Here is a 25,873-nt window from a genome sequence, read left to right as displayed (position 1 = left end):
GTGTTGGAGTGTTGAGTCAAGTCGAGTTAAGTGATAGACGACGTTTAGTGTGTAGTTGCATGTGGTTGCATGTCAAGATATTTTAGGCAAGTCACTAGTCGAAAATGTTAAATACCGTTCACCGGGTTCATTGTAATAATCAAGTTTGTGTGATCAATAGAAGAGTTGCAGCTTGTGTGTTTTGGTTGAATTTTTTGTTTTAGCTTCTCTGCCTTTCCAACAATAAATGTGTTTCCCCTTAAGAGTGTGATGCAACAACATAAACCCAATTCAATTCATTTGTTTCCTAGACCTAAAGGGGTTTTGGAATTTCCTAAAGAGACTATATTACCTTAATCTCATTTTGTAAACCCAAATAAATTCATTTGTTTCCTAAACCTAAAGGGGTCTTGGAGTTTCCTAAAGAGAGTGTATTATCTCAATCTCATTTTGTATAATTTCGAATTATGAGTTTCTCATGTAAATACAAGTGTGCTAGTTCTCAAAAGGGAATCTATTCGTTGGAAGTTATGTTGAAGTGTTAGTAAGGGACAAATTTGAAAATTATATTAGTTGGAGTAGCATTGGCTTCTAGAAAGTAGGACAAATAAAGAATCACAAATGGGTTATTTGTTACAGCCTCCATAATGTAATATATATCCTGAGTTAGTGGAAAATGTGGGTATAATAGATGTATCCAATGAGGAAGTAGGAACAAAGGAAAAGTACCCAACATCACTACCTAGGTAGTCTAATCACATCTTCGATAATATGATTATGAAGTCAAAAACGCATACCACATAGTGCATAAAATACCTTAATGAATAATTAGTAGAAAGTCGTGTATTTGATGTATTTGATGCATTGTTAGTATTGGATAATAAAATATAGTGCATAAAATACCTTAATGAATAATTAGTAGAAAGTCGTGTATTTGATGTATTTGATGCATTGTTAGTATTGGATAATAAAATGTACTAGTAAACCTCTGGGTCTAAGGCCTATCGTCCTCTCCATAAATTAGGTCACAACCAGGGGGATTTAAACCTGAGATCTCCCACTTTTCACACATTTTAGGTTACTTTGAGCACTAGTTAAATTGCCCCTTGGGACTTTCTATATTAATTTTAGTGTAACATGTATATTATAAAAAAGAATCCTAAAAACTTGTTTATAATTTTATTAATATAAACTAAATTTCAATATATCAAATTGGATTGAATCACTTGTTATTTATGTTACTCATATATTTTTTTTATAATTAAATTAACATTATGTTTTTTTATTATTTTTATTTGATATAGTACTTCTAATATGCCACTACAACATTTTCTCCATATCAAATTGTACAACATCTTTAATGTAAATCATATTTATACAAAAAATTATTAATTTTTTTAGCATTTAAATAAATTTAAAATTTAAAATTCAAAAACATTGTACAATAATACCATTATTAATATATCCTAAATCTATTTCTTCTTGGCTAAGAGTTCGTCTTCCTTGGACTTAAGGAAACAGGTTAACCACCCAACACCCAGAGGCATCTGGTAGGAGTGAAACCTTGCCTCCTTATGGACCACCAGCGGGTTATTCAAGTGATGTGGTTTTCCTTGATTAAGGGTGATGAGTCAGCCTACTTTAGCCATTACTGGCCAAAGATGATTGTCCTCACTTACAAAGTTATGATAAATTTTCTCACTTATAAAAAAAGAAAAATTAACCATATTTTGATAGGATTATGAAAAAAAACACCGAAATAAGGAGATGATACTGCAGTCATGTATCAGGCTAATTTTAACAGTGTAGTGTAACTCGGGTCAATTGGATTTCAAATTCCTGTACCATCTTCTTTGTAAAATCATGACGCTCATAAACAGTCCTCCGAAAATAATCTTCCACTTTCAAAAAAAAGAGATGTTGAAATGATACCATTTGCGTGTCCAAAATCCGAATATGTGAACTAATCCATAATATGAAAGGTCTTGTAGTCAATTAAAAAATAAACATAATTTCATGCTCAACCACACCCACTCTTCATTATAATTTCTGAGGGAACACAAACATCGTGAGGTCGAGGAGTCATAAGATATCGAACCGAGTGATAATAAAGCATGAAAACTGGTCAAAATACCTTGTTCAACAAATATAGCTCATAAAAAACATATCTAATCAGTACAATGTGAGTTAGCATATGCCATCGTCTTGAAAAGAAAAAACGCGCAAGGCCGACCCAGTCGGAAGATACTTTTACCAGTGTAAAAAGGCCTAGAGATGCTTATCTCAGACACGCACAAATATACTCAAGAAAAACAAGAAGAAGATGCTCTGACAGCCTCCGCCCAATATGCCTATAGATGCTTTGACATGCTGCTTCATCACTCAGGGCAGCTAGACAAAATAAAACTAGACACACCATTAGATTCCTTTAATAAATTAGATTTTGATAGTATGATAATGACTTTCTTTTCTACTCATCAATTATATATATATATATATATATATATATATAATATTTTATTAATAAAAAAGATAATTAATTGATTATATAGCAATATTTATGATAATTTAAAACATTGAATTGAGAATATTCGACTTCAGATATATTCAATTTTTTTTATTAAATCAACCTTCTTGGAATAAGATTAAAAAAATAAAATAAAAGACAAAAACAGATAAATATATCTTGAAACTTACTGAACCCTTCGAATAAGATAAAAAAGACAAAACAAACCAGATTGTACAATGCATTGTCATTAAACATGTTTAAAATACCAGTCAACTAAACGAATATATATATATATATATAGGAGAGAGTTGTCTTTAGTGCGATTTTTTTGGAGATTCCGGTGACGGAATTCGGCAAAATAAATTGAGGTTAAATCTTGATTTGTATTATTTAAAATGGTTTTCTAACAGCATATTTGGATTCAGCACCCTGAAAAAACTCTAGGACGCTTTGATTGTGCAGAAATTAGCTATCAAACTTGCGATTTCAATAAATTGCAGCCAGATTTTGACCGGAAAAACCCACCGGAAAAGCTTCTAGAAAGTCTCTTTAAAGACAACTCCAAAGCGAACTCTTTAAATTAATAACTTTTTTAGAAGCTAAATTAAAATTTGTTTATTGAACTTGTGGAAAAATGAATTTCTTTTTTTAAACTAAAATTTTAATGTGGTTGATCAATATGATATTTTTTTATGACTAATACAAAATTGAATAGAAGTATTAATAAATATTTTTTTATGATAATTTTTTTTATAACTAATACAAAATTGAATATAAGTATTCATAAATATTTTTTTAATATAAATATTGATAATTTATTTTTTTTAAATATTTCTTTTCAAAAGGTGAATGGGCTGTGTTTGGTTTCATACATGAAATTAAGGTTTAAATGTTATTAAAAATATATGAATCCACTAAAAATGGTATTTTACAATAACAATAGTAGATATTGATTTTTGACCGTAATAAATATTGGTTTTTTAATAAATATTATTTAGGTTAAAACTACAATTTTGAAATTATAATCATGATAATGGTTTGAAACCTAAAAATATCATTGCAAAAGTGAAAATCTATTTCAAAAGTGAAAATCTATTTTTGTATTAATTAGAATTATTTATTTAAAATGACATGATTTTAGATAAAAAATGTTAATGATTGAATTTACCTACCCTAATCGAAATTAAAATAACGACCAACTTTTATCACCCAGGGAAAATTCTGATTAATCATACTACTAAAGCTCAATTCTATTAAAGTAAAATAATATTGTGTAATGTTAAAATATTTATTTAAAAAATATTTGTTATTGTGAAGATGCTTTAATTTCCTTCTTTTGGAAAGTTAAAAGGCATTTTATGCAAGTATTTAGTATGTCATTTATGAATTATTAAAGGCTACAACCGTCACCAGAATCTCCAAAAAGTCGCACTAAAGACAACTCTGGAATCTCCAAAAAGTCGCACTAAAGACAACTCTGGAATCTCCAAAAAGTCGCACTAAAGACAACTCCGTCACTGGAATCTCCAAAAAGTCGCACTAAAGACAACTCTGGAATCTCCAAAAAGTCGCACTAAAGACAACTCCATTGTCTTTAGTGCGACTTTTTGGAGATTCCGGTGACGGAATCCGGCGGAAAAAATTAAGGTTAAATCTTGATTTGTATTATTTAAAACAGTTTTTTAACTGCATATTTGGATTCAGCACCCTGAAAAACCTCTGGGACACTTTGATTGTGCAGAAATTAGCTATCAAACTTGCGATTTCAATAAATTGCGGCCCGATTTTGACCGGAAAAACCCACCGGAAAAGCTTCCAAAAAGTCTCTTTAAAGACAACTCCTTAATTTAATGTGTAGTTGTACTTAAATTACGAGTTAGGTTATTAATATACAAATTGAAAATGATGTTTATTTAAAGTTAATGTTAAAGTAAATCTGACTCAATCATAGGGCTAGTTTTATATGATCATTACCTAGTAGAATGTTAGTGGTTTATAAGTTGGAGGTTTTGATAACTTATGATATTTTCATGTAATGTAGCTTATTTAAAGGTATTATGACTCAATTATATCAATGAATCCGTTGTATGGCATCTTTGGACAAAGAATAACAAATTTAAAGATAATTTATGGTTTCCATGTGTTATTTAATTTAAGTGTTGCTAATATTTATCCCCATTTTTTGAATATTGGTATTTGAGTTGTGGGAAAAAACATTTTAGGCAACATAAGTTGTGTGGTTATATATTGAATGAGGAGAGATGAGTGGAACATATCTTGGGTTGAGGTTAGTTAAGCTGTAGCAAGGAGGCATATGGATCCATGAGGATCAATGTATGGAAATGAAATATATAATTTAATCTCATCTAGTTAATTTTAAGGGAATAATTGTTAAGATAGATAGATAAAATTAACTCTTCAAAGAGTTAATTTGATAAAATCATTAAGATATTTATTGTTGATTGTTATGAGCTCAAGATTTCAGTAACCATTTCTTTTGTAATAATATTTTCATGAAGTGTATCATATTTAAAGGAATAATGACTACATTGTATTATACCTTTGGGCCAAAGAATAAAAGGTTTATTATTAAGAATTAGTTTTCTTGCAAAGGTTTCTAAAATAAACTATGATGTTCATATGTCATTTTCTTTATATATTGCTATTATGTTTTTATTTATTTTTTTACATAATAGTTTTTTTTTGCTAAAGCAAGAGTCAGACCTTCTATTGACTTGTGAAAGAGAATAAGTTACATAATTTACAATAGGTGATAAGATGACACCGTGCCTCCAACAAAGGGAAGAATTAAATCAACCCTTAGTTCCCTTACAGAAAAAATGCCACGAACATACAAAAGGCGGACTCAAAGAAGGGAATAGAGAAAAAATGCCACGAACATACAAATAGGTCCGAAGAGGTTAACTCAAATCCATTGACAAGCCCTATGAACATGGTCTGTGGATCTACTACTTCCGGAACCAACAGTAAAAGACTATATCTCTACTCAAAACAAAACTAGCCCAAAGAGAAATAAAACCAAAATCCAAATGAATTTGGAACCTCCGACTTTCCTTTCGACCCACAAAACTGCTCAACTTTCAGAAGCCACTGATCTGCTCCCTCCTGATCGGATGGTCAAAATAAATATTCCATGGAGTGGTAGCCCGAGGAATACCTGCCCGATGAAGGCTGTATTCTCTCTCCTCCCCACGCCACGTGTAGACAATCGAGTGGCATCGCGAGCGCCTGATAAGGGTGGTAAACCGGAAGCAGATTTTACTTCGGGACCCACTAACCTGCTCGACAGTCTGTAGTCATCGATCTGCTCCCGCATGATCAAATGGTCAATATGCATATCGCGTGGAGCAAAAGCCTAAGGAATACCCGCGCGATGAGGTCAGTATTCTCTCTCCTTCCCGAGCCACATATAGACAGCTGAGTGGCATCGTGTGCATTCCATAAAAACCACTTTTTGGTTTGAGGGCACCCGAAAAGGGTGGTTTAGCGAAAGTTGTTTTGACTCCCGCTGCCTATTTCCTGGACCCACTAACTTGCTCGACTACCTACAACAATCGATCTACTTCCTTATGATCGAACGGCCCATGCCCATATCGCGTGGATTTGTGGGTGCCCGATAAAGGTGGTAAACTAGGAGTTATTTTTCCTCCCAATGTCTTCCTTTCGAATTTGCAATCCAGCTCAATAGCCTATCGTCATCGATCTTTTTCTTCATAATCAAATTGCCAATGGCATGAGGACTTTCTCTGGCCAGGCTTCTAGTAGCTCCAATGCCATTACAAACTATGTTGATCTCCTGTGAGACCCTTAAGTTCCCATACTTTGTGTATCCTTCTAATATACTCCTAATCTTCATTGACAAATGTTGATATTCCATGGCCTTGTCTGTTCTGGTATTGCTCCCTATCTATGAGGGCCCGAGAAGAACAACCTTCTCGCATTTGGTTGTCTGCTACGTCCTCCCACCTACAACATATGTTAGTTCGTGTGCATTTGACCCCTTCACTGGCTAGCCAGTCCACAACTCTGTTGGCTTCCCTGCGTACATGCACAAACCTAAGAGTTCTTAGAATTCTTAGGTGTGATTGAATTCTGTTATAGAACTATAGAAGCCTCCAGTGGCTTGATATTTTCTCTGATACTGAGGACTAATTCTGAGTCAGCCTCGATGATAACATTATGCATGTCGTGCTCTATCAGTATTTCCAAGGATTGCTCCATAGACATGAGTTCAACCATATTGTCGGTAGCTTTTCCCAGATGACTCTAAAAGATTACCTTTATGTTTCCCTCCTCATCTCTCATGACTCCACCATAACTAGCGTCTCCAAGATTACCTTTAGAGGCTCCATCTATGTTGAATTTTAAAAAGCCCTATGAAGGGGGTTTCCAGAAAGCCTCTCCCTGAGAAGTATGATTTATGGTAAGATGTGGACTCTAAGGGATATGTGTCTGTAACTCCAACCTTTCCAGAATGCACACCTCTTTGTATCCTATATGCTTTCCTGTGGCAAATCCCCCAAGGGTGTTGACAGTCTCCTTTAGTTGTTTAAGGATTATCGTTATGATGCTATTCATTGGTCCATTTTTGTCTCTGAAAATCCTGGTGTTGCGCTCTTTCCATACATTCTAGATCAAGAACCCTGGAGTCAAAGCCCAGGCTATGTTTATTGTCTCATTGTCCGAGAAATATCTTCTCCAATTTTTCAGTGTAACAATGATATTATTTTCATTCCTGTCTGTCTGCTTGAATACATTTTCAACCCACTTCCATAGTGTTGAGGTAAATGTGCAGAGATTGAGAAGAGGATTTGTGGTTTCTTCCTGCTTGCCGCATAGGTGACATCTTGAGGGGCTAAAATAGCCTCTCTTTTTGAGATTCTCCCACGTTATAATCTTGTCATGTTGAACCAGCCACCTGAACAGTTTAATCTTCATCCAATGTGGGTTATTCGAAAGGTCTTTCCATGTCTTGTCAATGTTTGGAAGGTTAATACCTGAAACTATTCTTTTTGCTTCTTTGAGGTTGAAGTCACCCTCATTATTTCTTCCCAATCTTAATTGGTCATCTGAGGTTGAGGTCAATATTTTCCTTTTTTCCAGAATAACTGCGAAGGCCTTAACTTGAGATTGCAGTGTTGTTAGCTCATTGTAATCTGGAAGTTTCCAAATTCTCCATTTTCCATTGTTCCTTGTCTGATCCCAATAGTCACTTACCCTCTTTAATCATTTATTAATGGTATCAGTTTGGATGTTTTCTAAATTCTCGCTGTTGAGGTTACTTTCCTGCTGCCAATTGTCCTCCCAGAACCAGGCTAGATTTCCACTTCTGATCTCCCAGAAATTATGATTTTTAACTAAGGCTCTGTTCTCCCAAGCCCTGTTCCAAATTTGGGAACATTTTACCTATTCTGTCATTCTTATGAGGTTTGTTCCTTGCTAGTTCATTGCATACTTTTGTTTCCAAATTTTTGCCCAGGGGTCTTGCATTTGCTTTAGCCAACTCCACCACACTTTTGCTCCCAGAACTTTGTTTAGAATGCCTAGGTCATGCAGACCCAAACCACCATGGGATTTGGGTTTGCATAACCTGTCCTAAGCCAACAAAACCCATTTCTTTTTCTCTTCCCCTTTCCCCCAGAAAAAGTCTCTTTGAATGTTTCTGATTTGTTGAATGACTCTTGTTGGTGTCGGAAGGGCTGATAGCATGTATATTGGGATGGTTTGAAGGACCGCTTTAGTGAGGACCAGTCTCCCTGCTAGGTTTAGGGCTTTGTTCTTCCACTTGCTGATCTTGTCTTTCAATTTGTTTACTATAGACTCCCAGATGTACTTGTTCAGTGGTTTGTCTATGAGGGGAACTCCAAGATACTTTGAGGGCAGTGAATCTCTTCGAAAGCCCAAAATTCTGGAGAGGTTTCTCTAGATAGAAATATCATTATTGAAAAAGAAGATCTTTGATTTTGAGAGGCTTGCCTCAGTACCAACTGCCATTGCAAACTCATATAGAATTTTCTTGAAAGCTTTGGCTTCCTTGACTGTGGGTATGCCTTACAGCATAGTATTATCCATAAATTGTTGGTGTGTCACAGTGTCTCCATCTCGAGTGAGTTTCAATCTTTATATTCTTCCTTCCTCCTTGGCAGTCGTGATCGCTCTGCCTAACCCTTCCATCATGAGGATGAAGAGCAATGGGGAAAGAGGATCACCTTGTATGATACCTCTTGTGGGCTTAAAGGCTCTGGAAGGAGAGCCATTGAGAAGAATTGAACAACTGGCAGTGGTGATGAGAGCCATGACCCACCTGATCCAATTATGGTCAAAGCCATATTCTTTTAGAAGATCTCTTATGTAGGCCCATCTTAGTTTATCATAAGCTTTCGCTATGTCTAGCTGAATTATCATCCTCGCTTTCTTGTTGATTTTGAGGGAATGTACCACTTCATGACCTTGAATTATATTATTGAAAATTTGTCTCCCTTCCACATAACCTGTATGCTCCTCTGACACCAGAGTTGGGAGGAGGGTCTTAAGTCTGTTGGCAATGACTTTGAAAATTATTTTGTACACCACATTACATAAATCTATGGGTTTGAACTTGTCAGGAGAGGTGGCTTTTTCCTATTTGGGGATTAAGGCGATGAAGGATTCATTGAGCGCCCTCAAAACTGATTTAGAGTTTCACGAGTCCTCCACTAACTCCAGAGTATCTTGTTTGACTATATTCCAACATATTTTGAAGAAGTCCACATTGAAACCATCTGGGCCTGGAGCTTTCCCATTATGCATCTCTTTGATAACTTCCTCGACCTCTTCCTCTGTTACTAGTATGTTGAGATTATAATTGTCTTCCCTAGAAACCAGTTTAGGAATATACTGATTAAATCTTCTCGAGAATTGGGATCTGTCTACTATGGTTTCCTCAGCAATGCTCTGAAAATGTTGGACTAGTACATCCTCCATTTCCTCATGAGCATTCTTTTCTATTCCTTGAGGATCTGTGAGTTTTAAAATCCTATTGTTATTTCTATGTGCTATGGCGGATTTGTGAAAGAATTTTGTGTTTCTCTCCCCTTCCTTAATCCATTGTACTCTAGATTTTTGTCTCTGGAATATTTCCTCTTGTAGACATCTATTGTCCCATTCATGCTGAAGCGAGTTTGCTAGCTTTTTTCTTTCCTCTGTAAAGCCTTCTATGATGAGAATTTGGTTTATTTCCGGTAATTTCTTTGCCACTTCTCCTTTAGCTTTGAAGATGTTTCCAAAATCATTTTTATTCTATTCTTTGAGTCTTCCTTTGATGTGCTTGAGCCTAAGATGTAGAAGGACCATCTTCGTGCCTTGAAAGTGAAGCTCTTCTTTCCACAATTTTTCAATGTTTATGAGGAAATCATAGTGAGTGAGCCAAACATTCTCAAACCTGAAGGGTATATTTCTTGGTTTGCCAGTTAAGGAAGCTTCCAGTTGGATGGGCCAGTGGTCTGAACCTCCAAAAGGTAGGATGAACGCTGCCAGGCTGTTTCTAGTGAGCATAAGTTCTTCTGAGATTATGAATCTATCTAGCCTTGAGGCTACTTGGGTAGAACCCCCTCTTTTATTATTCCAAATGAAAATGCCATTGTTTGTGTCCATATCCACTAGTTTCATATTGGTGAGGATGTTTTGGAAGGCAACTGAATCTCTACCAAGTATTCTGGTTCCCCCCTTTTTTATCCGTTAGGGATCTGATCATATTAAATTCTCCCCCCAGAATCCAGGGTAATACTGGATTCCTTTTTTTCATTTCCTCCAGAGAGGTGAGGAGCTTGAATTTATCTTCCAGAAGTTGAGGGGCATAGACATTGGTGATCATATACCACTCCCTGTCACCCACAGGTTGCATAATCAAAGAAAGGTGGTGCCTGAACGCCTCCGCATCAAGAGTACCAAATTTCTGAGGATTCCATAGAGTGAGAATACCTCCAGCTGATTTAGTTTCTTTGACCTCAAGATACTCATATTTATCTAACCATTTCCTATTCTTTTCTTTGATCTTTTCTACAGAGCATTTTGTTTCATGTGTGAACACTATGTCTGGTTTTTCCTCTTTGATTCTATTACTTAGATTTCTTTGCTTCCTTTTGCTCCCTAGTCCTCTAATGTTCCAGCTTGTGAGCTTCATTAAGGGATGTTTGTGAAGGAGAAACAGGAGAGATATTTCATCCCGCCTGAGTCAATCATGAGTTTTCCACATTCTAGTAGCAATTCTTTCTGTCTCTTTCTTCCTCTTTTCTTGCCTGGGTTTTTAGCCGATTTTCCTATTGTTAATCCCATTGAGGTAACCCCTATGTTTTCTTGATTGTCTTGTCCTCTTTTGACTCCTAGGGCTTTAGGATGTGCCCTGTTAAGGAATAACTGTTGCACTCTTTCAACTTCCTCATGTGGTAGAGAGTTAATTCCTTTGTTGCCTCCTGGTTCTATAAACTTTTCTAGTTCAAGGTTCTCCCTCTCAAGGATCTCTTGTAAGTCTTGGTCCTTTGTACCACTTTCACTTTGGGTGATATCGTGGTCCCTTTCTATTTCCATGGTGCTCAATGGCTCTATTGCATGTTCATTGTATTCTTGAATGATCTCTATGCTAGTCTCTTTTCCTTCCCTCTTTTTTCCTCGTCCTCTGGTTTCATTTGAGTTCCCTCCTCTTCTTCTACTTCTTCTAACATCTCAAAACTATTGTGACTTCTTGCCTTGCTTGCACTAGGGTTATTTTCGGTCTTCTTTCCCCCTCCTTTCCCTTTTCCTCCCACTTTAATAAAACCTGTGAGGTCTTCCCCTTTGTTGGTTTTCTGGTGTTCCTCCCTTTTATTAAGAGGGCAATCTCTGAATAGGTGTCCATGTTCATGACATTTGCGACATCTGAATGGTATGTGTTCATAGTCAACTACATGAACCCATTCATCATCATAGACTTCTAGGATGACTTCATCTGGGAGTGCTCCTAATAAGTCCATCTCAACACATATGTGGGCAAAGGAGGTATACTTTCCTCGGAGAGTTGCCTCTGATATCTTTAAAAAATGACCTATTTTGTTACCTATAGCTTTTAAAGATTTTGGCATCCAATAATATAAAGTTAAGGAGTATAGTCTAATCCATACCGAAACTGATGTGAATGTTTCTCACTCTGGAGCAAAGTTCATTGTCCAAGGTCGCATATAGTTACCAGCAGCCGCATAGAAGTATGGTCCTCCTTCAAAAATTATGTCCCTGTCTTCCAAGTTCATGAATACCATAGTAAAAAAACCTTTAGATCCAAGATGTATATTTAACTCTCCTTTTGGTTTCCAGGTGTATTTTATCCAAGTGTACAGAGCTTTTTCTGTCGACCAGATTCCCATAAACTTGCATATTATCGCAGAGTTTGTCATATGATCCCTATGCTCTTGCAGAGCTAGATCATTTAGGATTACCCATGGTTTAATGTTGGAATTTGGTTTGCAGGGCCCCATATTAGCACTATTCTCGGATCCCTGACCTCTGTCTTCTCCTTTCTCCTCCTGTCGGACTTTCTCATGGGTCCCTTCCTGTTCTTGGGGTTTGCTACCTTCCGCCTTCTGGGTGTCAGAAAATTGTCTTGTTCTCCGAGGAGTTTTGAGGCTTGCTTCTATTCGTTACTCTTCCTCTATTTGAAACCACATTACCGTAGGAGGGAGTGGATCTCCCTCCTCCTTCCTCTTCCATGGTTACCTGCTTATTTCCTTCACTTCCTATGTTGAACCCTATTTTTCTGTCCTCTCTTTGTCTAACATCCTTCCTTTTTTTTTTGTTTTACATAATAGTTACAAACACATTGAGAACAAATTAAAAATAATCCAAAATAAATTTACCATTTCCAATTTTTTTATTTTTTTTAATCTTAGAGTCCAGATTTTATATCTTAATTATTTATATTATATATATATATATATATATATATATATATATATATATATATATATATATATATATATAGTATGAAAGAAAAGATATATTCATTCCAAAAATGTACATAAACTTCATGTTGCAGCATCATATACAACAACATATATCAGCAGATCAAAATCTGATACAAGTCCCTTAGACTCGACATTCATACATACTGTCATCATTTTTAGTTATCCTATCTATATGCATAGGTTCTAATTATATTTACATAATATTCAAAATGTAGAAATGCCAATTAGTCCTTGTTCATCATGCAAATTCTGTAATAAGCAATATATTATGAGAAATACAAAAACAATGATATCGATAGATAGAGAGAAAAAGTTAGTGATAAACCATCACTGGAAGCAAACTTGGAAATCATGGAGAAGGTGAATTTATCCTTGCAGTGACAGTACCCTGACATCCATGCAAGAGTCCCCCATCTTGACCTCAATATGCATCCCATCCAGCTTGTCATGTAGTCCTTGCTTTGAAAGCCCATCCATTACTTGATTGTATTCTATACCAATGTGTTGAATCATAGAGTGATTGTGAGAATTCCAGAGATATGCGGTTTGTTGTACCCATCCTTGTAGAGTGGGTTAGTATATATTTTCATGTCCCCTGACATAATCAATGATAATCTTGGAATCTCCTTATATATGGATTTTAGGAATGTTCAAAAAATTTGTGAACTAGAGTAATTGTTGAAAATAGCAACAAGAAATGATAAAAAATAGAAATGCTAAAAATAGTATTGCTATAAATAGCATTTCAGAATATACTCCCACTTTGTTGGAAATAGTAAAAAATAGAAATGCTAAAAATAACATTGCTATAAATAGCATTTCAGGATATATTCCAATTTTGTTTTGTCCTTGAATCAAAATTAAGAATTAAAATTCGAATTTAGTCTCACTAGCTATTTGAAAAATAATTAATTAATTCATCTTGAGTTAATTAGTTGGAGAAAATCAAACATGAAGTCTTTGTGAAGACATGCAATAGTTATCCCTTTGATCGAGGAAGTTATCCCTTAATTAAGGAGATAAGGATGAGTTGTATTTGAGTTGTAATTAGTTAGCTCAGTTAACTGAGTTAAGTCCAATTAAATTAGTTCCAAAGAATTGGAGGAACTAATTATGAGTTCAGTCAGTTAATGCATGCATGCATGCAACTAGTGTTCTCTAGATAACCGAATATTCTCTAATAAATAACCAATGCATGTCAGTTCAGAGAAAGACCCAGTTGAGATTAAAGACAGGGACATTGTACTATCAGTTGGAGGAATTTTCCTATAAAGGAAACTCATCCATGCAGAAGGAATTATCTCCTTCAGTATTGCGCAATTATTTCAGAGGTTAGTGAGCAGTGTGTGAGGTAATTCACACAGGTGGAAGATTGGACCTCAGGAGAAATTGCACAAGGAAATAAGAGGCTTGGAGGATTGGAGGAAGGCATATGTTGTGTCTATTCAGTTTGTGAGCTGTATTGAGGGGTTGTACTCAGATTTGGATAGCTTGTGAGCTAAAGCTTTGTGTAATCTAGACATATTTCCACTTCTATGATAATACAAAGGTCAGGGTTTTTAGTTGAGGCTTTCCCCAGAGTATTCTTCTCTGTTCATGTGTGATTGATTTCTCATTCTTTGTTATATGTGTTCTAATCGATCTTACTGAAAATCGATTAAGCTTTCACAAGTTTGTTTGTAGAAGTAGATCAAGTATTTTGCTTTAGTATATTGCATTATCAGGTGATCTACAGTGGAAATTTCTACATGGTATCAGAGCTATTTGATCCATAGAGAAATCTCTACATGGTATCGGAGCTAGGTTTATCGGAGCAAAGTTTATTGGAGCAGTGAACAATATACGAAGAAGAGAATTCGAAGTAAAAAAAAAAGTTGGACTGCGAGTTTTCAGAGGAGATCTGAAAATTTTTGTAGAAATTTTTCAGAAACAAATATAAGATCTAGATTCTTTGTGGAAAAATACCTAAATTCAAAAGACAAATCAGATGAATCAGAGTTCAGATGAGGGCGATATCGCTGATTTAAAATCAGCTCTTTTTCCAGAAAATTTTGTGACCGAAGGAAAGATGAAACAGATTGGTGTGTTGGCCAAGAACTTGTATGCACTTGAGGTACAAGATGCATGCAAAGCCTTGACGAGCAAGGCAAAGGTTAGATACTTGGTGGTTAAAAGGGAGAGTAAATTAACTCTCAACATGTAGGGCCAGAAGAAGTCTCAGACAATTGTGGGGGAGTCACAATTGGAGATGCCGAGAGGAGATCGAGTGGAGGCATCTAGTCATGCATAGACCTCTAGTAGGGGAAATTTTGAGCCAAGTCGATAGAGGGATCACATGTAGCCATATCTCCAGGTGCGAGGTGGGGCAATGTGAAGTGATAGTCCTAAGAAGGCTGAAAAAGGGGCAGGATTTTTGAGGTACCCAACCTCTTTGATTAGACCTTGCTACGGGAGCCCCGACGAGGAGTAGTAGGACTGTCTGAGTGGGTAGAGATGGATGCAAATGGACTGGAAGAGAGAGCTACAGTGCAGGAGTACTAAGACAGTGCAAAGCTAGTAGGCTGCAGCAATGCGAGTGGCACAGGAGTTTTTCTCCACTGCAGGATGGCACAAAGAGGTGTGCAAAGGTGCGAGATGCATGGAGTTGTTGTAGTAGCACAAAGGTCAAAGAGGGATCACTTGTCAGCGGCAGAGGGAGCTTCAGCATCAGAGGGCGTTTCTAGCCCACCAGGGAGGTCAGTTGGGAGATCAGTTACTTACTTCTCAGTAACTGAGTTGCAGTGCAGCATTGGGAAGCATGATGCAACATGATGAGAGGAGGTGCAGTGCAGATGCATGCTGGAAGATAGTACCAGTGGTAGCACGGATGCAGCAGGAGGAATCAGTGTGATTTGATACAGTCATTTATCAAAGTGATAGAGGCTAGAGTAGTGAGATGCTGAAGAGCACATAGATGCAGAGTTTTCAATTGACATAGGCAATGGTCGTCAGAGACTTTGATGACAGAGGCATCATTCTGATTTAGGTTGGATATTTTTTGTGTTTCTAGAGTTGCTGGAGCAACAACACTTGAGAGAAGTGTTGCATGCATAACATTCCAAAGGTTTAGGAGTCGGTTCAAGTTGAATTCCTTTCTTGTTGAAAATAGCAACAAGAAATGCTAAAAATAGAAATGCTAAAAATAGCATTGATATAAATAGCATTTCATGATATACTCCAACTCTATTGTAAATAGCAAAAAATAGAAATGCTAAAAATATCATTGCTATAAATAGAATTTCAGGATATATTCCAATTTTGATTTGTCCTTGAATCAAAATTGAGAATTAAAATTTGAATTTAGTCTCACTAGTTGTTTGAAAAATAAATAATTAATTCATCTTGAGTTAATTAGTTGGAGAAAATCAAACATGAAGTCTTTGTGAAGACATGCAACAGTTATACCTTTGATTGGGGAAGTTATCCCTTAATTAAGGAGATAAGGATGAGTTTTATTTGAGTTGTAATTAATTAGCTCAGTTAACTGAATTATGTACAGTTAAAGTAGTTCGAAACAATTGGAGGAACTAATTGTGAGTTGAGTCAGTTAATGCATGCATGTATGCAACTAGTGTTCTCCAGATAACTGAATATTCTCTCATAAATAACCAATGCATGTCAGTTCAGAGAAAGACCCAGTTGAGATTAAAGACAGGGGAATTGTACTAATAGTTGGAGGAATTTTCCTATAAAGGAAACTCATCCATGCAAAAGGAATTATCTCCTTCAGGATTGCGCAGTTATTTCATAGGTTAGTGAGTAGTGTGTGAGGTAATTCACGCAAGATGAATATTTGACCCCAGGAGAAACTGCGCAAGGAAATAGGAGTCTTGGAGGATTGGAGGAAGGCATATGTTGTGCCTATTTAGTCTGTGAGCTGTATTGAGGGATTGTACTGAGAGATGGATAGCTTGTGAGCTAAAGTTTTGTGTAATCTGAACATATTTCCACTTGTATGATAATACAAAGATCGGGGTTTTTAGCTGAGGCTTTCCCCAGAGTATTCTTTTGTGTTCATGTGTGATTGATTTCTCATTCATTGTTATATGTGTTCTATTTGATCTTGCTAAAAATCGATTAAGGTTCAGCAAGTTTGTTTGTAGTAGTAGATCAAATATTTTTCTTTAGTATATTGCATTATCAGGTGATCTACAGTGGAAATTTATACATGGTACCAGAGCTAGCTGATCCATAGAGAAATTACTACATGGTATTGGAGCTAGGTTTATCGGAGAAAAGTTTATCAGAGCAGTGAACAGTATATGAAGAAGAGATTTCGAAGTAAAAAAAAAAAAAATGAAGGCCGCAAGTTTTCAGAGAAGATCTAAAAAATTTTGTGCAAAATTTCGTTTTCAGAGAAGATCTAAAAAATTTTGTGCAAAATTTCGTTAGAGAATATCTAAAAAAATTTGTGCAAAATTTAGAAAAAAATAGCAGATTTGGATTCCATGCAGAAAAATACCCAAATTCAAAAAAAAATCGCCTGAATCGGAGTTTGGATGAGAGAGATATCGCTGATTTAAAATCAGCTCTCTTTCTAGAAAATTTCGTGATGGGGGAAGGATGATACAGATTGGTGTCCTAGCCAAGAACCTATATGCACTTGAGGTACAAGATGCATGCAAAGCCTTGAGGAGCAAGGTAAAGGTTAGATACTTGGTGGTTGAGAGGGAGAGTGAATTACCTTTCAACATGCAGTGCCAGAAGAAGTCTCAGACAATTGTGGAGGAGCACAATTGGAGATGTCAAAAGGAGATCAAGTGGAGGCATCCACTCATGCAAAGAACTCCAGTAGGGGGAAATTTCGAGCCAAGTGGGAAGAGGGATCACATGCAGCCATACCTCCAGGTGTGAGGTGGGCGATGTGAAGTAATAGTCCCAAGAAGGCTGAAATAGGGGCAGGATCTTTGAGGTACCCAACCTCTTTGATTAGACCTTGCTACAGGAGCCCTGACGAGGAGTAGCATGCCTGGCTGAGTGGGTAGAGGTGGATGCGGTTAGAGCGGAAGAGAAAGCTACAGTCTAGGAGTCTGAACATAGCGCAGAGCTAGCAGGCTGCAACAATGCGAGTGGCAGAGGAGTTTTTCACCAGTGCAAGATGGCACAAAGAGGTGTGCAACAGTGCGAGATGCAGGGAGTTGTTGTAGTAGCGCAGAGGTAAAAGAGGGAACACTTGTCAGTAGCAGAGGGAGCTTCAACATCAGAGGGTGTTTCTAGCCCAACAGGGAGGTCAATTGGGATATTAGTTAATTAATTCTCAGTAACTGAGTTTCATTGTAGCATTGGGCAACATGATGCAACATTATGAGGGGAGGTACAGTGCGGATGCATGCTGGGAGATAGGACCAACGACAGCATAGATCCAGCAGGAGGAATCAATGTGATTGATGTAGTTGGAGATCAAAGTGATAGAGGCTAGAGCAGTCAGATACTGAAGAGCATAGAGGTGTAATGTTTTTCGTTGACAGAGGCAATGGCAGTGAGAGACTTTGATGACAGAGGCGTCATTCTGATTCAGGTTGGATATTTTTTGTGTTTCTAGAGTTGTTGGAGCAACACTTGAGAGAAGTGTTGCATGCAGAACATTCCAAAGGTTCAAGATCGGGTTCGAGTTGAATGTCTTTCTTCTCGAGAGGGAGTGTTGAAAATAACAACAAGAAATGCTAAAAATATCATTTCTATAAATATCATTTTAGGATATACTCCAACTGTGTTGGAAATAAAAAAAAATAGAAATGCTAAAAATAGCATTGCTATAAATAGCATTTCAGAATATATTCCAATTTTGATTTGTCCTTGAATCAAAATTGAGAATTAAAATTTGAATTTAGTCTCACTAGCTGTTTGAAAAAAATTAATTAATTCATCTTGAGTTAATTAGCTGGAGAAAATCAGACATGAAGTCTTTGTGAAGACATGCAACAGTTATCCCTTTGATTAAGGAAGTTATCCCTTAATTAAGGAGATAAGGATGAGTTGTATTTGATTTGTAATTAGTTAGCTTAATTAGCTGAGTTAAGTGCAGTTAAATTAGTTCCAAATAGTTGGAGGAACTAATTGTGAGTTCAGTTAGTTAATGCATGCATGAATGCAACTAGTGTTATCTAGATAATTGAATATTCTCTCATAAATAATCAATGCATGTCAGTTCAGAGAAAGACCCAATTGAGATTAAAGACAGGGACATTGTACTATCAGTTGGAGGAATTTTCCTATAAAGGAAACTCATCCATGCAGAAGGAATTATCTCCTTCAGGATTGCACAGTTATTTCAGAGGTTGGTGAGTAGTGTGTGAGGTAATTCACACGGGTGGAAGATTGGACCCCAGGAGAAACTACGCAAGGAAATAGGAAGCTTGGAGGATTGGAGGAAGTCATAGGTTGTGTCTATTCAATCTGTGAGCTGTATTGAGGGATTGTATTGAGAACTGGATAGCTTGTTAGCTAAATCTTTGTGCAATCCAGACATATTTCCACTTGTATGATAATACAGAGATCGGGGTTTTTAGCTAAGGCTTTCCCCAAAGTATTCTTCTGTGTTCATGTGTGATTGATTTCTCATTCTCTGTTATATGTGTTCTATTTGATCTTGCTCAAAATCGATTAAGCTTCCACAAGTTTGTTTGTAGAAGTAGATCAAGTATTTTGCTTTAGTATATTGCATTATCAGGTGATCTACAGTGGAAATTTCTACATGGTATCAGAGCTAGCTGATCCATAGAGAAATTTCTACATGGTATCGGAGTCAGGTTTATTGGTGCAAAGTTTATCGGACTAGCGAACAATATACGAAGAAGAGAATTCAATGTAAAAAATAATAATTGGGCCGCAAGCTTTCAAAGAAGATCTGAAAATTTTTCTGCAAAATTTTCAGAAAAAAATAGCAGATCTAGATTCCTTGCGGAGAAAGACCCAAATTCAAAAAAAAATAATAGTTGAATTGGGGTTCGGATGAGGGAGATATCGCTGATTTAAAATCAACACTTTTTCCAGAAAATTCCATGACAGCGGGAAAGATGAAATAGATTGGTGTGCTAGCCAAGAACCTGTGTGTGCTTGAGGTAAAAGATGCATGCAAAGCGTTGATGAGCAAGGAAAAGGTCAGATACTTGGTGGTTGAGAGAAAGAGTAAATTACCTCTCAACATGCAACGCTAAAATAACTCTCAGACAATTGTGGAGGAGCCACAATTAGACATGCCAAGAAGAGATTGAGTGGAGGCATCCACTCATGCAAAGATCTCTAGTAGGGGGAAATTTCGAGCCAAGTGGGTAGAGGGATCACATGCAGTCATACCTCCCTATGTGAGGTGGGGCGGTGTGAAGTGATAGTCCCAAGAAGGCTGAAATAGGGGCAGGATATTTGAGGTACCCAACCTCTTTGATTAGACCTTGCTACGGGAGCCCCGGCGATGAGTAGCAAGACTGGCTGAGTGGGTAGAGATGGATGTGGATGGAGCGAAAGAGAGAGGTAGAGTGCAGGAGTCCCAAGAGAGCGCAGAGATAGCAGGCTATAGCAATGCGAGAGTCACATGAGTTTTTCACCAATGCAGGATGGCACAGAGAGGTGTGCAACGGTGTGAGATGCATGGAGTTGTTGTAGTAGTGCAAAGGTCAGAGAGGGAGCACTTATCAGTGGCAGAGGGAGCTTCAGCATCAGAGGGCGTTTCTTTCCCAACAAGGAGGTTATTTGGGAGATAGGACCAGTGGCAGCACGGATGCAGCAGGAGGAATCCCTGTGATTGATGTAGTCAGAGATCAAAGTGACAAAGGCTAGAGCAGTAAGACACTGAAGAGCACAGAGGTGCAGAGTTTTCAATCGACAAAGGGAATGGAAGTCAGAGACTTTGATGACAGAGGCATCATTTTGATTCAGGTTGGATATTTTTTGTGTTTCTAGAGTTGTTGGAGCAACAACACTTGAGAGAAGTGTTGCATCCAGAACATTCCAAAGGTTCAGGATCACGTTCGAGTTGAATGCATTTCTTGTTGAGAGGGAGTGTTGAAAATAACAACAAGAAATGCTAAAAATATCATTGCTATAAATAACATTTCAGGATATACTCGAACTCTGTTGGAAATAGCAAAAAATAGAAATGCTATAAATAATATTGCTATAAATAACATTTCAGGATATATTCCAATTTTGATTTGTCCTTGAATCAAAATTGAGAATTAAGATTCGAATTTAGTCTCACTAGATGTTTGAAAAATAATTAATCAATTCGTCTTGAGTTAATCAGTTGGAGAAAATCAAACTTAAAGTCTTTGTGAAGACATGCAACATTTATCCCTTTGATTGAGGAAATTATCCCTTAACTAAGGAGATAAGGATGAGTTGTAATTAGTTAGCTTGGTTAACTGAGTTAGGTCCAGTTAAATTAGTTCCAAACAGTTGGAGGAACTAATTGTGAGTTCAATCAGTTAATGCATGCATGCATGCAACTAATGTTCTCTAGATAACTGAATATTCTCTGATAAATAACCAATGCATGTCAGTTTAGAGAAAGACCTAGTTGAGATTAAAAACAAGGGACATTGTACTATCAGTTGAAGGAATTTTGCTATAAAAGAAACTCATCCATGCAGAAGGAATTATCTCCTTCAGGATTGCATAGTTATTTCAGAGGTTAGTGAGCAGAGTGTGAGGTAATTCACACAGGTGGAAGATTGGATGCTAGGAGAAACTGCGCAAGGAAATATGAGGCTTGGAGGATTGGAAGAAGGAATATGTTGTGTCTATTCAGTCTGTGAGCTATATTGAGGGATTGTACTGAAAGTTGGATAGCTTGTGAGCTAAATCTTTGTGTAATCCATATATATTTCCGCTTGTATGATAATACAGAGATTGAGGTTTTTAGCTGAGGATTTCCACAAAGTATTCTTCCGTGTTTATGTGTGATTGATTTTTCGTTCTCTTTTATATGTGTTCTATTTGATCTTGCTTAAAATCGATTAAGCTTCCGCAAGTTTTTTTGTAGAAGTAGATCAAGTATTTTGCTTTTGTATATTGCATTATCAGGAGATCTACAGTGGAAATTTCTACAGTAATCCCCATATAGCCATGTCTTTTGCCCTTGCGTTTGTGTCATTTCCAGCACCCCAATGAACCCAAAATGCCTGATTAGGTGAATGAAGGATCAAGAAACCACATGTGCATCTACTTCTTTTAGATGCACCATCAAATAAACCAGTAGGATATTCAATCTTGGGACAAGATTGTTTTTGTTTATTTTTACTTTTTCCCTTTCAAGATTGTAAACCAATAGAGTGTGTATCTCTAATGCGCTCCAACACCTGTGCAACACTTTCTCTGAAATTTTTAAAGATAATGTTATTCCTCCACCTCCAGATCTCCCAAAAGCGAATAGGAGGGATATAGCGCCAAGTAATATTCTGTTGGCTCCACCATTTGAGGCAGTCAGTAATGCAAGTAAACTGTGTGTATTGAAAGCCAAATTCACCAGCAATTTTATGCCAGATCTGAGAGGCCACTAAGCATGTTATGAATAGGTGGAGGATGTTTTCTTCCGCATTCTTACAAAGCACACATATCCCTCGACCAAACCATTTTCTCTTCTGGAGGTTTTCCCATCTTAAATTCTTGTTTTTCTAGACTAACCAAAGGAAAAATGTGATCTTAATGGGAATATTTGTTTTCCAGTATTTAAAGAACTATCATACCTCTTTTTTTTGTACATCGTGACAACACAGAGTATGATATGTATCCGCCACCATGACATTTGCGCGCTTCATTTTACTTTTCCAGATGATCATATCTCTTTTCACATCTCTATAGATTCCAGCAAGTTGTAGGTGTGTTCGAAGCCTATCCCATTCATGTGCTTCCTGTCCATTCAATCCTAACTCCCTGAACCATTCTTAGATGGGGCATCTGTCATGCCATGCCATTATAACTTGCTTCCAGAAGAATATGCCTCGGCTGTTTAAACCATATATGAGACAAACAGGAAGCCTGGAAGCATCTTCAAGACACAGAATTCTATCTTGTCCGATAACAATGTGGTCACTAGTATCCATTTTCTAGGCGAGAAGCAAAAGAAAGCAGTGTCAAACTTTTGTAAAACCGAGCCATATAGCAGAGCCCGATTTATTGCCAATACTTCCCCTATGCAACCACACAGGAAAATCTTGATCCTTCAAATATTTGTAACTAATAATCATACCCGATGTGCCATCCCCAAATATCCCTAGCCATAATGATTTAAGTGATGCATAGCTGAATCTTCTCAGATTCAAAATTCCCCAGCATCCCACACACTTCGGCATGGCAATATGTTCCAGTTTGGTAAGATGGAATTTTTTCTTGTTTTTCGTACCAAAACAAATGAAATTTTCTATGATTCCATTGAGTTTTTTTATGATGGTGAGTGGAAAATGATGCCATTGAGGAAATGGCCCTCAGCCACAACCTTTTTAATGTGGAAGCTCAACCCATCCATAGCCAGAATAAATAATAGCGGGGATAGTGAGCAGCCCTGTCGAAGTCCCCTCGCAGCCTTGAAGAAAGTCATAGGCTATCCATTAATGACCACAAGATATTGTACATTAGAGACACATGCCATAATCCATTCGGCTACACTGGTTTGTATACCAACTTTGTGCAGAACCAATCTCAGATAGCTTCAATCCAGACAATCAAAATATTTTTTTTGATACACTTTCATGATAGCCGCATTTTTTTTTTTTTGTGAATAGAGTGTAGACATTCCTAGGAAATCGCCACAACATCATGCATCTATCAATGTTGCAGAAAACCGAACTGTTGTGGGGAAATAAACTTAGAGAGGGAGTGCCTCATTCAATTTGCAATAGTTATAGAGATAATATTGTAAATGAGATTACAAAGAGAAATCAAATAGAAATCTAAAAAGGTGTGGGAGTGAGGTTTCTTCAGAATCAACATGATGTAAGTGGAATTCAAGTGAGAATGTATAAAGCCCTGATCCCATGATTCCTTGACCATATCAGCAAGATCATGTTTAAAAAGATAAAAAAAATGTGTGAAGAGCTCCATTGTCCATCCGTCAGGATCGGGACTCTTATCTCCTTTGAAATATTTAAGGACCCCCAAGATTTCCTCAGTCGAAACAGGATGAAAGAGTGCCTGATTTGCATCCTCATCAAACATGGTGGGAAAATGTTCGACCCCCCAGATTTGATCCTCTGGGTTGACCAAAATCCTTTGACTGTATGCTTGCTGAAAGTGGGAAACAATCGTGCGACTGATGTCTTGTTGTGACTGAAGCTTAGTACCATTTGAATAAAAAATCTCCCAAATGGAATTTATCCTTCGTCTATAATTTGAATATCTATGAAAAAATTTGGTATTTCAGTCACCTTCTCGAGTACAAATTACTCTTCTCTTTAAATTCCATGTAATCTCTTTAATGTGGATCATCTTTTTCCTTTGGATTTCGAGAGCATGTATGCGGCTTCGAATATCATCAAATAGAAAATGCTCAAATAAATGAGGACAAATATCCAAGAGTTCTTTAGTAATAGCAGCAAGATCTTTGTTCATATTCTTTCTTTTCATTTTCTCCCCTAGCTTAATTTTATGGTTGTTAACCATGCTTTTAGGGATGATGTTAACACGATAACATTCTTCTTTTTTTATTTTTAAGAAGGATATTTTTTCATTAGAAATATTTGACGCGACCATTTTTCTGATTAGGAAATGGAATGGACTTTCAAAGCAAATTCATAATTTTCATAATTTTTTTCTTTCTTTGATTTAATGCGTCTCGACAGGAAATGGAATGGACTTTCAAAGCAGATTCATAATTTTCATAATTTTCTTTGATTTAATGATGTTTAGTTTGAGATAGATTTTTTATTATTACACTTGCCAAGTAATATGAAATTAAAAGAGTAAAGGAAATTATGTAATATGAAATTAAAAGAGTAAAGTAAATTAAATATTATAAAGAGATGATTAATTTAAATTTTAAAAATTGAAATTGTTTGTTTATTGTAAAAGGAAAAATGAATATTCTTAAAATAAGAAGTTTTTTTTTAATTATATAGTAAAATTAAAAATTAGATAATTTCTAAATTGTTTTGGGAATAATGAGTTTATCAAATTTATAATACTAAAAAAATTGAAAACAAAAAATAAAAAATACTTTCACATAAATGTTTATTGCACAAGTAACTTTCTTTACATTTAAGTGAAATTATAATAATTTTAGAAAAAAATTTCCAAATAATATGTTAGTGTGTTAGAATTAGACAAATCATTTTTAATCTTAATAATTATTAATTATTATCCCCATTTAAAAATATCAATACATAAACATTCCTCATATCAACCTCTATACAAATTTATCACATGTAAATTCCTTCTCAACAAACAAACAACAATTTTACTTATTATATCCCCTTTAAATAAATCCCTTCTTTACACAACAAAAATAAATAAAAATATAAATTTAACCTATAGTATCCATATAATAACTAGGGATTTAGAATGCAAATATTGGAGGCATTCACTCCCTATGACGGTAAGAGAACATTTTAGCGTATTCGTTGTTCATCGTAGTTGTTAATGTTTTAATGATCAATGCAATTGGAGAATCTAGGTCCATTATGAAGAAAGATCGTTTTATTTAACTGGTACCAAAATTCTAGATTCAGAAACCCCTTCGTACGTGTGTATCCTCACATTTATCTTACGAGAAGAGTCCTTAGATCCTAATGTTTGAAATTCAAAACTGAAGTTGAATTTGAATAACCTTTGTCGAATAGTGGGAAAACATTGTCAAATTTGTGGGAAAGAAGGTGGTTCTGCATTAAATTATTTTTTAGGGATTAAGTTTTGGTTGGGAAAGAATGTTAATATGTAAATGTAAAAAGAGTTTACAAAACTTTTCAAATTTTAGGATTTATTTTGAAAAATATATAAATATTTTATTTTTTGAATTGATCGGAGAATCCACAGTGTAAACATTTTTGAACCAACGTTTCGAATCCCAAGTGGGATCCATCATCAGGGTTGAAGAATGATGATAAGAGAAGAGCAAGCAGGGAGAATAAATACTAACGAGGCCAAAACTATCTAAGGAGGAACAAACAGTCTAGAACCCTAATTTTAAATTATTATTATTTTTATTTTATTTTATTTTAATTATTCTTAATAATTATCATTCAAATAAATTAATATAATAATAACTTATACATTAATTAATATAATATTAATATTAATATGATACTAAATAATTATAGTAAATAATTAACTATTACTAAATAATAATAATTAAAATTTTTCTTTTTTATAATACCAATTATTAATTAATAACTAAATTAATAAGATCAAAACATATTATAAATGA

Source organism: Pinus tabuliformis, chromosome 9, assembly GCF_031772625.1.
Source record: "Pinus tabuliformis cultivar Carrire ecotype Pingquan chromosome 9, CPIR1, whole genome shotgun sequence".
In the NCBI taxonomy this organism is placed as follows: Eukaryota; Viridiplantae; Streptophyta; class Pinopsida; order Pinales; family Pinaceae; genus Pinus; species Pinus tabuliformis.
Note: the sequence above shows the minus strand (reverse complement) of the source record.